The sequence below is a fragment of the Pseudophryne corroboree genome, assembly GCF_028390025.1.
Source record: "Pseudophryne corroboree isolate aPseCor3 chromosome 3 unlocalized genomic scaffold, aPseCor3.hap2 SUPER_3_unloc_10, whole genome shotgun sequence".
NCBI lineage: Eukaryota > Metazoa > Chordata > Amphibia > Anura > Myobatrachidae > Pseudophryne > Pseudophryne corroboree.
Window position 1 is genome coordinate 1,923,390 of NW_026967494.1, and position 12,108 is coordinate 1,935,497.

Below are 12,108 nucleotides of genomic sequence, written 5' to 3' on the forward strand. Positions count from 1 at the left end.
TATGTGATGTCCAGTTCTATTGGGAATCCAGGCAGCATGCTGTATAGGTGATAACCAAGTTCTGTCCTGTCTCTTTACACTAACGCACTGAATCCAGAAACAGGCTGGCAAAAAGTACTGCTCAAGAGCCAGCTGGGGCTGCGTCCGTTACAGCTTCCACCAAGTAACCTGCAGAATCTTTTATGTGACCTAGAGTTAAGACCATTTCATCTTTATCAACTGTGTCTATATTTGCAAGCACGTTGTCTGACCATTTTTCCACAGTGTTACCGACCCATGCACAAGTAATCGTGGGTCTAAGTAACGTTCTGGTAGTCATATAAAGGGACTTTAAGGCTGTTTCTAATTTACAGTCAGCAGGTTCTTTTAACGAAGCTGACCCTGGGGAAGGTAAAATAATTTTCTTAAACAGCCTAGAAACTGAAGTGTCTACCATGGGGGGGTGATTCCCATCTGTTCCTGTCCTCTTCAGGGAAGGGATACGCTAAACGTATCCTTCTAGGAATAATAAGATTTTAAACCTACCGGAAAATCTTTTTCACGTAGTCCGTAGAGGATGCTGGGGTCTCCGTAAGGACCAAGGGGATAGACGGGCTCCGCAGGAAACATGGGCACTAAGAAAGACTTTAGACTATGGGTGTGCACTGGCTCCTCCCTCTATGCACCTTCTCCAGACCTCAGTTACAGAAACTGTGCCCAGAGGAGATGGACAGTACGAGGAAAGGATTTTAGCAATCCAAGGGCAAGATTCATACCAGCACACACCAAACACACCATATAACTAGGAACACAAGAACCAGTCAACAGTATGAAACAACATAGCATCGGCACAAAACCGATGAAACCATAACATTACCCTTATGTAAGCAAAACTATATACAAGTCTCGCAGAAGTAGTCCGCACTTTGGACGGGCGCCCAGCATCCTCTACGGACTACGTGAAAAAGATTTACCGGTAGGTTTAAAATCTTATTTTCACTAACATCTTAGAGGATGCTGGGGACTCCGTAAGGACCATGGGGATTATACTAAAGCTCCCAAACGGGCGGGAGAGTGCGGATGACTCTGCAGCACCGATTGAGCAAACAAGAGGTCCTCCTCAGCCAGGGTATCAAACTTGTAGAACTTTGCAAAAAGTGTTTGAACCTGACCAAGTAGCAGCTCGGCACAGCTGTAATGCCGAGACCCCTCGGGCAGCCGCCCAAGAAGAGCCCACCTTCCTAGTGGAATGGGCCTTAACCAATTTAGGCAACGGCAATCCAGCCGTAGAATGAGCCTGCTGAATGGTGTTACAAATCCAGCGGGCAATAGTCTGCTTTGAAACAGGAGCGCCAACCTTGTTGGCATACAGGACAAACAGTGATTCTGTTTTTCTGACTCTAGCCGTTCTGGCTACGTAAATCTTCAAAGCCCTGACCACATCAAGGGACTTGAAATCTTCCAAGTCACGCGTAGCCACAGGCACCATAATAGGCTGGTTCATATGAAAGGATGATACCACCTTAGGCAGGAATTGAGGACGGGTCCACAACTCCGCTCTATCGACATGGAAAACCAGATAGGGTCTTTTATGAGACAAAGCCGCCAATTCCGATACTCGCCTAGCCGAAGCCAAGGCTAACAACATGACCACCTTCCAGGTGAGATATTTTAACTCCACCGATTCCAGCGGTTCAAACCAGTGCGACTTAAGAAAACTCAACACCACGTTAAGGTCCCAAGGTGTCACCTGAGGTACAAAAGGAGGCTGAATATGCAGCACTCCCTTCACAAAAGTCTGTACTTCTGGGAGAGAAGCCAATTCTTTTTGAAAGAAAATGGATAGGGCCGAAATCTGAACCTTAATGGAGCCTAACTTTAGGCCCAAATTCACTCCTGTCTGTAGGAAGTGCAGGAAACGGCCCAGATGGAATTCTTCCGTAGGAGCATTCCTGGCCTCACACCAAGAAACATACTTTTACCATATACGGTGATAATGTTTAGCTGTGACATCCTTCCTAGCCTTAATTAGAAAAGGAATTACATCATCCGGAATGCCTTTTTCAGCTAGGATCTGGCGTTCAACCGCCATGCCGTCAAATGAAGCCGCGGTAAGTCTTGGAACAGACAGGGCCCCTGTTGTAACAGGTCCTGTCTTAGAGGAAGAGGCTACGGATCTTCTGTAAGCATTTCCTGCAGATCTGGATACCAGGCCCTTCGTGGCCAATCTGGAACAATGAGAATTGTCCGCATTCCTCTTATTATTATTATCCTCAACACCTTGGGAATGAGAAGAAGAGGAGGAAACACATAGACTGACTGGAACACCCACTGTATCACTAGGGCGTCCACAGCCACCGCCTGAGGGTCTCTTAACTTGGCGCAATATCTGTGTAGCTTTTTGTTGAGGCGGGACGCCATCATGTCTATCTGTGGCAGTCCCCACTGACTTGCAATCTGTGCGAAGACTTCCTGATGAAGTCCCCACTCTCCTGGATGCAGGTCGTGTCTGCTGAGGAAGTCTGCTTCCCAGTTGTCCACTCCTGGGATGAAGTCTGCTGACAGAGCGCTTACGTGATTTTCCGCCCAGCGAAGAATCCTGGTGGCTTCTGCCATTGCCGCTCTGCTCTTTGTCCCGCCCTGGCGGTTTACATGAGCCACTGTGGTGTTGTTGTCTGACTAGATCAGAACCGGTAGATTGCGAAGCAAGGACTCCGCTTGACGAAGAGCGTTGTATATGGCCCTCAGCTCCAGAATGTTGATGTGAAGACAAGTCTCTTGACTTGACCAAAGACTCTGGAAGTTTTTTCCATGTGTGACTGCTCCCCAACCTCGGAGGCTCGCGTCCGTGGTCACCAGAATCCAGTCCTGGATGCCGAACCTGCGACCTTCTAGAAGATGAGCACTATGCAGCCACCACAGTAGAGATACCCTGGTCCTGGGTGACAGCGAGATCAACTGACGCATCTGTAGATGCGACCTGGACCACTTGTCTAGTAGGTCCCATTGGAAGGTTCTTGCATGGAACCTGCCGAAGGGAATGGCCTCGTAAGATGCCACCATCTTCCCTAGGACCCGAGTGCAGTGATGAACTGACACCTGTTTCGGCTTTAAGAGATTCCTGACCAGAGTCATAAGTTCCTGGGCCTTTTCTGTCGGAAGATAGACCTTTTTCTGGTCTGTATCCAGAATCATACCCAAGAAGGGTAGACGAGTCGTAGGAACTAACTGCGACTTCGGGAGATTGAGAATCCAGCCGTGTTGCTGTAACATCTTCAGTGAAAGCGAAACGCTGTTCAACAACTGTTCTTGTGATCTTGCTTTTATGAGGAGATCGTCCAAGTACGGGATAATTGTGACACCTTGCTTTCGCAGGAGCACCATCATTTCCGCCATTACCTTGGTGAAAATCCTTGGGGCTGTGGAAAACCCAAACGGCAACGTCTAAAATTGGAAATGACAATCCTGTACCTCAAATCTTAGGAATGCCTGATGAGGCGGATATATGGGGACATGAAGGTATGCATCCTTTATGTCCATGGATAACATAAAATTTTCCCCTTCCAGGCTGGCGATGACCGCTCTGAGCGATTACATCTTGAATTTGACTCTTTGCAGGTATAGGTTCAGGGATTTTAAATTTAAAATGGGTCTGACCGAGCTGTCCGGCTTCAGGACTACAAACAGGGTTGAGTAATAACCTTTACCTTGTTGGAGTAGTGGAACCTTGACCACCACCTGTTGAAGACACAATTTTTGAATTGCATTTAAGACTATCTCCCTTTCCGGGAGGGAAGACGGTAGAGCCGATTTGAAAAACCGGAGAGGAGGCATTTCTTCGAATTCCAGCTTGTAACCCTGGGAAACAATTTCTATTGCCCAGGGATCCACCTGTGTGTGAACCCAGATGTGGCTGAAAAGGCGAAGACGTGCCCCCACTGGGGCGGATTCCCGTAGTGGAGCCCAAGCGTCATGCAGTGGATTTAGTAGAGGCCGGGGAGGACTTCTGTTCCTGGGAACTAGCTGTGGTCGGCAGCTTTTTTCCTCTGCCCTTACCTCTGGCAAGAAAAGACGCACCTCGTACTCTATTGTTTCTCGGTGGCCGAAAGGACTGCATCTGATAATGTGGTGCTTTCTAGGCTGTGAAGGAATAAAAGGCAAGAAATTTGATTTACCCGCAGTAGCTGTGGAGACCAGGTCCGAGAGACCCTCCCCAAATAATTCCTCACCCTTGTATGGTAAAACCTCCATGTGCCAATTCGAGTTGGCATCACCAGTCCATTGCCGGGTCCACAGGACACGTCTAGCAGGTGTTTTATTGCCCCCCCTGCGCCATGCACCCTTACAGTGACTGCTCTGTGTGAGGTGTATGGGAGCAATGGCGCACAGCTGCACTGCTGTGCGTTACCTCAGTGAAGAACATGAAGTCTTCTGCCGCCTGTGATGTCTTCTTTTCTTCTCATACTCACCCGGCTTCTATCTTCCGGCTCTGCGAGGAGGAATGGCGGCGCGGCTCCGGGACGGACGGCGAGGGTGAGACCTGCGTACCGATCCCTCTGGAGCTAATGGTGTCCAGTAGCCTAAGAAACAGAGGCTACTTACAGTAGGTCTGTTTCTCTCTCCTCAGTCCCTCGCTTCAGGGAGTCTGTTGCCAGCAGAGCTCCCTGAACATAAAAAACCTAACAAAATACTTTCTTAACAGAAACTCAGGGGAGCTCCTGTAATTACACCCATCTCCTCTGGGCACAGTAATAAACTGAGGTCTGGAGGAGGGGCATAGTGGGAGGAGCTAGTGCACACCCATAGTCTAAAGTCTTTCTTAGTGCCCATGTCTCCTGCGGAGCCCGTCTATCCCCATGGTCCTTACGGAGTCCCCAGCATCCTCTAGGACATTAGTGAAATTAAATTTCTTTTCTGTGTTAGACCAGGAATCTTCAAAGAATGTATTCAATTCCTTTGAAGGAGGAAAAGTCACCACCTATTTTTTTTTTCAAATGAAAATAAGTCTTTGCCCCAGGTTCAGGTGTTGCATCTGTAATCTCTAACACCTCTTTAATAGCGATTATCATACATTGTATGCTTTTAGCTAATTTGGGGTCTACCCCCCTCAATTCCCCAGTGTCGACTTCAGTGTCAGAATCTGTGTCTGTGTCCCCTTGTATAACCTGCGCCAGAGACCTCTTTGGGAAGGTTCCCAAGTGGATGACGTGGATGGATCAGCAAAAAGTACATCCTCCACAGACTGTCTCCAATACTTTGTCTGTTGTTCGGACTCAGAGAATTTTTTAGCAAGCTTTGACATATTACTTTGCAATTTTCTCATCCACATCGGCTCCTTCTGAGAAGGAAGGGCCACTACATTACCCTCCTGTGTATCTAGAATGGGTTCCTCTGGGGAAGAGCTCTCTCCATTGTCTGACATGTTACACACGTGTACACACACACCACTATCACACAGGGGAGCTATCGGAGACAGACTCACACTAAGGTCTGTCAGAGAAACAGGGGGATTTGCCAGTCCACACACTGCGCCTAATAAGTAGAATATGTATAATAACTACACAAAACTACAGCGCTTTTTCCAATATTAGGTACACTGACCTAATGTAATAAAACACTCCCTCCCCCTTCTATAACAACCTGGTACTTGTGTCAGCGTTGTTATGAGGAGAAGACAGCGTTCAGCAGCATCACTGTGGCAGGAGAAAATGGCGCCTAGTGAGTATCCTGGCAAGCTGAGGAGAAGTCCCGCCCTCTGTAATGGCGCGATTTTGCCTCAACAATATGGAATATTTTTATACTGGCCGAGGTAGGCAAACCAGCGGCTAACATGTATTTGTGATGTGGCCAGTGAGAGGAAGGATTTTTCATGTCGTCCAGAGCGCACCCTCTCTGTGCGCTCTGCACACCGAGACATGGCTGCGCAGCGTCCCGCCACTGCGCTTGTACCTGTGAGCCTCCAACGATGACCGGAGGACTCCTCTCTGGTAGGACTCCGGTAATATACTCACCAGTCTTCTGACTTCTGGCTGTTAGGGGGTGGCGGCAGTGCTGTGGGAGTGAGCGCTGGCCAGGCTTGGGCTGTGTTCAGTACCCTTCAGGAGCTAATGGTGTCCTGTCCGCGGAAGCAGAGCCATTGAACTAAATGAGAAGTTGGTTCCTACTTCCTCCCCTAAGTCCCACGAAGCAGGGAAGCTGTTGCCAGCAGCTTCCCTGAAAATAATAAACCTAACAATGTCTTTTTCTAGCAGAACTCTGTAGAGCTCCACTAGTGTGCATCCAGTCTCCCGGGCACATTTTCTAAACTGAGGTCTGGAGGAGGGGCATAGAGGGAGGAGCCGGTTAGGCACTTTAAGACTTTTTAACAGTGTGAAGGCTCCTGCGGACCCGTCTATACCTCATAGTACTAAAATGGACCCCAGAATCCTCTAGGACGTAAGAAAAATATGTATACACTAGAAAAGCGGCAACTAAGAGGAGACATTAATATCTACAAATATGTAAAGGGTCAGCACAAGGAGCTAGCAGCGGATTTGTTTATTAAAAGAACTTTGTATAGGACACATGGGCACTTGCTGAGGCTAGAGGAGAGAAAATTCCGTATACAAAGTAGGAAAGGGTTCTTCACGGTAAGGGCAATAAAAATTTGGAACTTCCTGCCGGAGAAGATAGCAATGGCAGACTCTGTAAATGTATTTAAAAACCGATTAGACAAATTTCTAACTGGAAAGGGTATCCAGGGTTATAGCATTTAACACAGTGACATTAATCTGGGAGTGGTAAGAATCATTGTTGTCAATTGGTACTAAACCATTACATCAGCAGGTACATTATAATATGATCAGCTGATCACAGAATACAGGTTGAACCCGATGGGCATTTTGCCTCTTTTCAATCTCACTAATTATGTAACTATGTAACTATTACCTTATATAGGAGTTTAACCGTATTCAGACGCATAGCAAAAGAAACAACAGTAATAATTATTAGACTCGTATGCATCCGGCACTTATCCAACTATTCATACTCAAAAGGTAGATAGAGACTTAGTGCTGTATTACCCGGCTCAGTAGAGTGGGATACAGGGAGACTCATCGCGCTTCCAGGACTGAACAATACATTAGCAAACGCTGAGTGGATCCAGACGCTAATAGTGTACACACTCGCCCCGTGAACCTACAGTGAACACAGACGCCTATGTTACGACTGGGTCTTTTTAGATACACAGCGTCTCAGGCGAAAGCGGGAAAATGGTTCATGGCGGGAGACTCGGATGAAACTGGTCATGAACCGGGGGGAGGGGTGAACAGGGGAGCATCTGACTCCCCACTGGTGACATCAATCCCATACTACCTCAGGAGCCTATGATCCCTAAGGCCTAGCGCTGGTGCACCCTAGGTGACAGCTGCGTCAGTGACTGGTAGTGTCCTCCAAAACAGTGCGGCTGTGTCCGTGTTCCCCCTCTAAGCAGAACCCATGCCTTACCTTCTCCCCATGCTCCAGCCACAGCCTGATAACTTCTGCTGGACTTGCTAGTATATCCGACACAGACGCCTGCCAAAACAGCACTGTACTCATGGGTAAGCGTGGTCACGACCCGGCGGGGAATTGTTGGAGCGACTCTTTCTAAGGTATGTATAAGATGCTTTTTAGAAAGATCACTCAAGAAAAATAGACTATAGAAATAAAATAAGAAAGCTTATGGCTGCTAAAAACCAGCAGCTCTCTGACCATGGTCTGGCTCCTGCTACACCGAACAAAAAACTGATTTGCCTGAGCCAGGAGGTGGGGACATATGGACGGGCCCCCAGCAATGGTTCCTGATCATCAATGGGTGATGGCCAATCCTAGACCGGACCCTGAAAGACCACAGCCATCACCGGATCCACAATGTGTACCTGGAAGCTGCCACATCTGGCACTTTGTCACCTGCCAGCAGATCTACCCTCAACAGCTTTCCACATCTAGGCTGGAACTCTGCAGGTTTCCTTTACCACCTGCTTGGATCTCCTTTTGCATCAGCATCCCGGCCAGCCTCACACAGGTCAATGGAAGCAGCATTATGATAACTTTTGACTCTATTTGCTGCAGCTGCTGTATAGTTCCTGTGATTTCCTCCAGCTCATTAACCAGCTCCTCATTTTATGTAACTCTATCCCAGCTGCTGCAAGTTTTTTCTCCTGCAGGGTCCACAGGTTATCCATAGGATAACATTGGGATATGATGACGCGACAGTGGATTTGCACCAAACGGTCAAAGCTTTTGGCCTCCCAGCATGGTTCTAAGGTATGATACCTGATGATACCTAGTTTTACCATCAAGGAAGTTGATAGTAGCTGTGACGATACAGAGTTCCAAATCACTCAGGCAAAGTGGTAGATGAAAAAACAACGGTGGTTTATTGAACAGAATGGGCTATAAACAGCTCAGCACACCTCTGTAATCCAATTCCACATGACAATTCCCACCACAAACTCCTGACAGAACATCACTTCTTAGTCAGAGAGCATAGAATCTCACCTTTCAACTCTCTGGTTAGCTCTACCAGTAGCTTCATATAGCAGGGGTGTGTGTGACATATTTGTCTAAGGATCTTACAGCATTGAAATACAATACATATTCTAATCAACGTGATTACATCAGCCAGAGAGCCACCATGTCTGGTCAGCTCACTGTTGGACAATAGGGAGTAAACAAAAAGGGACAATGGTACGTTATATGACTCACCGTTTAAGTGTCCACTGTGGTGGTAGTAAACAATAGAAAACCAGGTCTAACATGAATACATTATCTAAAGTTGTAACAGATAACGTAACACAATTGCATATATTAATATTAAGGTTGATTTAAACACAATGGCCCTCATTCCGAGTTGTTCGCTCTGTAAATTTCATCGCATCGCAGCGATTTTCCGCTTAGTGCGCATGCGCAATGTCCGCACTGCGACTGCGCCAAGTAAATTTGCTATGAAGTTAGGATTTTTACTCACGGCCCTTTCTTCGCTCCGGCGATCGTAGTGTGATTGACAGGAAATGGGTGTTACTGGGCGGAAACGGGCCGTTTATGGGCGTGTGGGTAAAAACGCTACCGTTTCCGGAAAAAACGCAGGAGTGGCCGGAGAAACAGAGGAGTGTCTGGGCGAACGCTGGGTGTGTTTGTGACGTCAAACCAGGAACGACAAGCACTGAACTGATCGCAGATGCCGAGTAAGTCTGAAGCTACTCTGAAACTGCTAAGAAGTTTGTAATCGCAATAATGCGAATACATTGTTCGCAATTTTAAGATGCTAAGATTCACTCCCAGTAGGCGGCGGCTTAGCGTGAGCAACTCTGCTATAATTGCCTTGCGAGCGAACAACTCGGAATGACCTCCAATATTGGGTGAGCAGTAATGGACATGTTATGGAGAATGAGGAAACAGATGAATTTAGGGGGTAATTCTGAGTTGAGTAATTCTTTGTTAGCAGTTGAGCAAAACTATGGCCCTCATTCCGAGTTGATCGCTCGCAAGGCGATTATAGCAAAGTTACACACGCTAAGCCGCCACCTACTGGGAGTGTATCTTAGCATCTTAAAATTGCGACCGATGTATATGCAATATTGCGATCACAAACCTCGTAGCAGATTTAGAGTAGCTCCACACTTACTCTGCCTGTGCGATCAGTTCAGTGCTTGTCGTTCCTGGTTTGACGTCACAAACACACCCAGCGTTCGCCCAGACACTCCTCCGTTTCTCCGGCCACTCCTGCGTTTTTTCCGGAAACGGTAGCGTTTTCAGCCACACGCCCCTAAAACGCCGTGTTTCCGCCCAGTAACACCCATTTCCTGTCAATCACACTACGTTCGCCGGAGCGAAGAAAAAGCCGTGAGTAAAAATACTTTCTCCATAGTAAAGTTACTTGGCGCAGTCGCAGTGCGAACATTGCGCATGCGTACTAAGCGAAATTTCACTGCGATGCGATGAAAAAGAACGAGCGTACAACTCGGAATGAGGGCCCATGTGCACTGCAGGGGAGGCAGATATAACATGTGCAGAGAGAGATAGATTTGGGTGGGGTGAGTTCAATCTGCAATCTAAATTGCAGTGTAAACATAAAGCAGCCAGTATTTACCCTGCACAGAAACAAAATAACCCACCAAAATCTAACTCTCTCTACAAATGGAATATCTGCCTTCCCTGCAGTGCACATGGTTTTGCCCAACTGCTAAAAAGTTTCCTGCTGCAATCAACTTGGAATTACCCCCTTAATGTATAAGGATATGGGGATATCTGACATGAGAAATGAGGCATAGCTATATTGTCACAGACCTCTCATTTCCTCACAGTAGCCATGGGCCAGATGTTATTTCCCATCATTTACAGACTTCTGTCGCTGCACCGAGATGATAGGCTGTCAGCCAGTAGCCCTGCACCGCTCCGGCTCTTACATATAGTGTGCTGTTCCGGCTGGGAATGGGATGCCCCATCCACCTCACTGACGTGACAGGCTCAGCTGTCAGTCATGAAGCCCCACTGCGCCCACTCTCTCTGTACTCATACATACATGCCTTTCTGGGAGTGTCTTATGCTGGTTGTCAGTGAGACAGTGTCTCTGGCATGTCACAATCCGGGTATCTGGACGCCATTACTTACCATTCAGATGTCTCCTGAGGCTGGCTCAGTGTTCCAGGGCCGGATCTCGCCTGCGTTGCTGATGTCCATACTGTACATCTCCCTCCTGTCACTCTAAAGCGCTGTCACAAGCGGCTTCATGTTAAGTCTTAGAATGGCGTCTCCAGCCCTCCGTGGCCTCTGCCGCCGTTCCTGTTTCCAGTATACAGATTCATCAGTGTGGCGTCTCATGCCTGCCGCGGCCTCCGCTGTCATCCATGTGGTTCCAGTATGCAAGTTGTCAGTGTGGCGTCTCCTGCCCTCCGCGGCCTGCGCCGCCATTACTGCTGAATCTCCACATGGTTTCTCAAACTAGCTTTCCCTCCAAGTGCTAACATGGGCGCAGCCATGTTGGTTTCTATCATATGCCTCAGTTTCCACCAATCCGCTGCTCTACTGGAATCTGCATAATTGTTCAGCCAATGCCTGCCTTGCTGCAGGTATAAATATCCTGTGCCTGAACCAGGAAATCGTCAGTGCTTTAGTTGTCAAACCTTGTTTCCAGTCTCTCTCTCCTGTGGTTGTTTTTCCAGGTTTCCAGCTCCTGTCTCCAGCCTCCACTAAGAGACCCGCACCAGCCTACCACCTGCGGTGCAGCCTGACTCTACAGTCCTCCGTGACTACTCCAGTTTCCAGCTACAGATCCATCTGCTTCCCGCAGAGATCAGCTTCTCTTAAAGTGCCGGTGCTTTTCCTGCAGATTTCCACAAACCACCGGTACCAGTATTTCATCGCTCCCAAGCTTCATACGATCATTTGGCTGGTACCATCCAGCATCCACTCCGTGTTAACACCTGACTGGTTCCAACCAGTACCCACAGCAGCTACTTCATCAACAGCGGACCAGCTTTCCAAGGAACATCAGCTGGTGTGTTCCTGGGCTATTCTCACTACTACAGTCGGGCCTGGTAAGGACTTTCCATCTCAAGGACAATAAGAACTGTACCTAATTCTACCAGAGCCCTGTGGCCATTGCCAACCTGTAGTACCCAGGAACTGTGATATACTTACTGTTGATTATAGTATTTATTTTACCACTGCTGTGACACATGGAGCTTGTTTAATAAATGATTATTGACTTTTACTTTGGTTGTCGTGGTCACGCCTTCGGGCAATCTTCCTACGTGTAACTTACATGTCCAGGGGTCTGATTCAACCTCCCAGGTTCCACTACATCTCAGCCCCTACAACTGAGGCTTCCTCCCGTCAGCTCAGGCCCTCAGTTGTGACATGGCACAGCTGTGTAATCATGATGTGAGTGTGTATGCTTAGTGAGTACTGCAGTGTAGCAGTGTGGTGGGGAGAAGGGGGTTGCTACACCAATGAGTCAAGGAATGGAGTAGTTGGATGGGACTCACACAGCAGGTGGTGAAAAGCTTAAAAAGGAGTGGGTGGATGGGGAAGGATCTGGTAGGTTCAGAAGGGATTAGTGAGGGTAAGGACTCTCAAGGAAAATTGGAGTGGGATCCCACAGGTACC

The 12,108-nt window shown here is 47.9% G+C and overlaps 1 protein-coding gene across 1 annotated transcript in view; it reads left to right on the forward strand.

Moving 5' to 3' along the window:
• The window catches only part of LOC134983223 (zinc finger protein 260-like), an 82,883-nt gene that overhangs the window by 22,583 nt on the left and 48,192 nt on the right, over positions 1 to 12,108 (forward strand). The window lies entirely within an intron of this gene.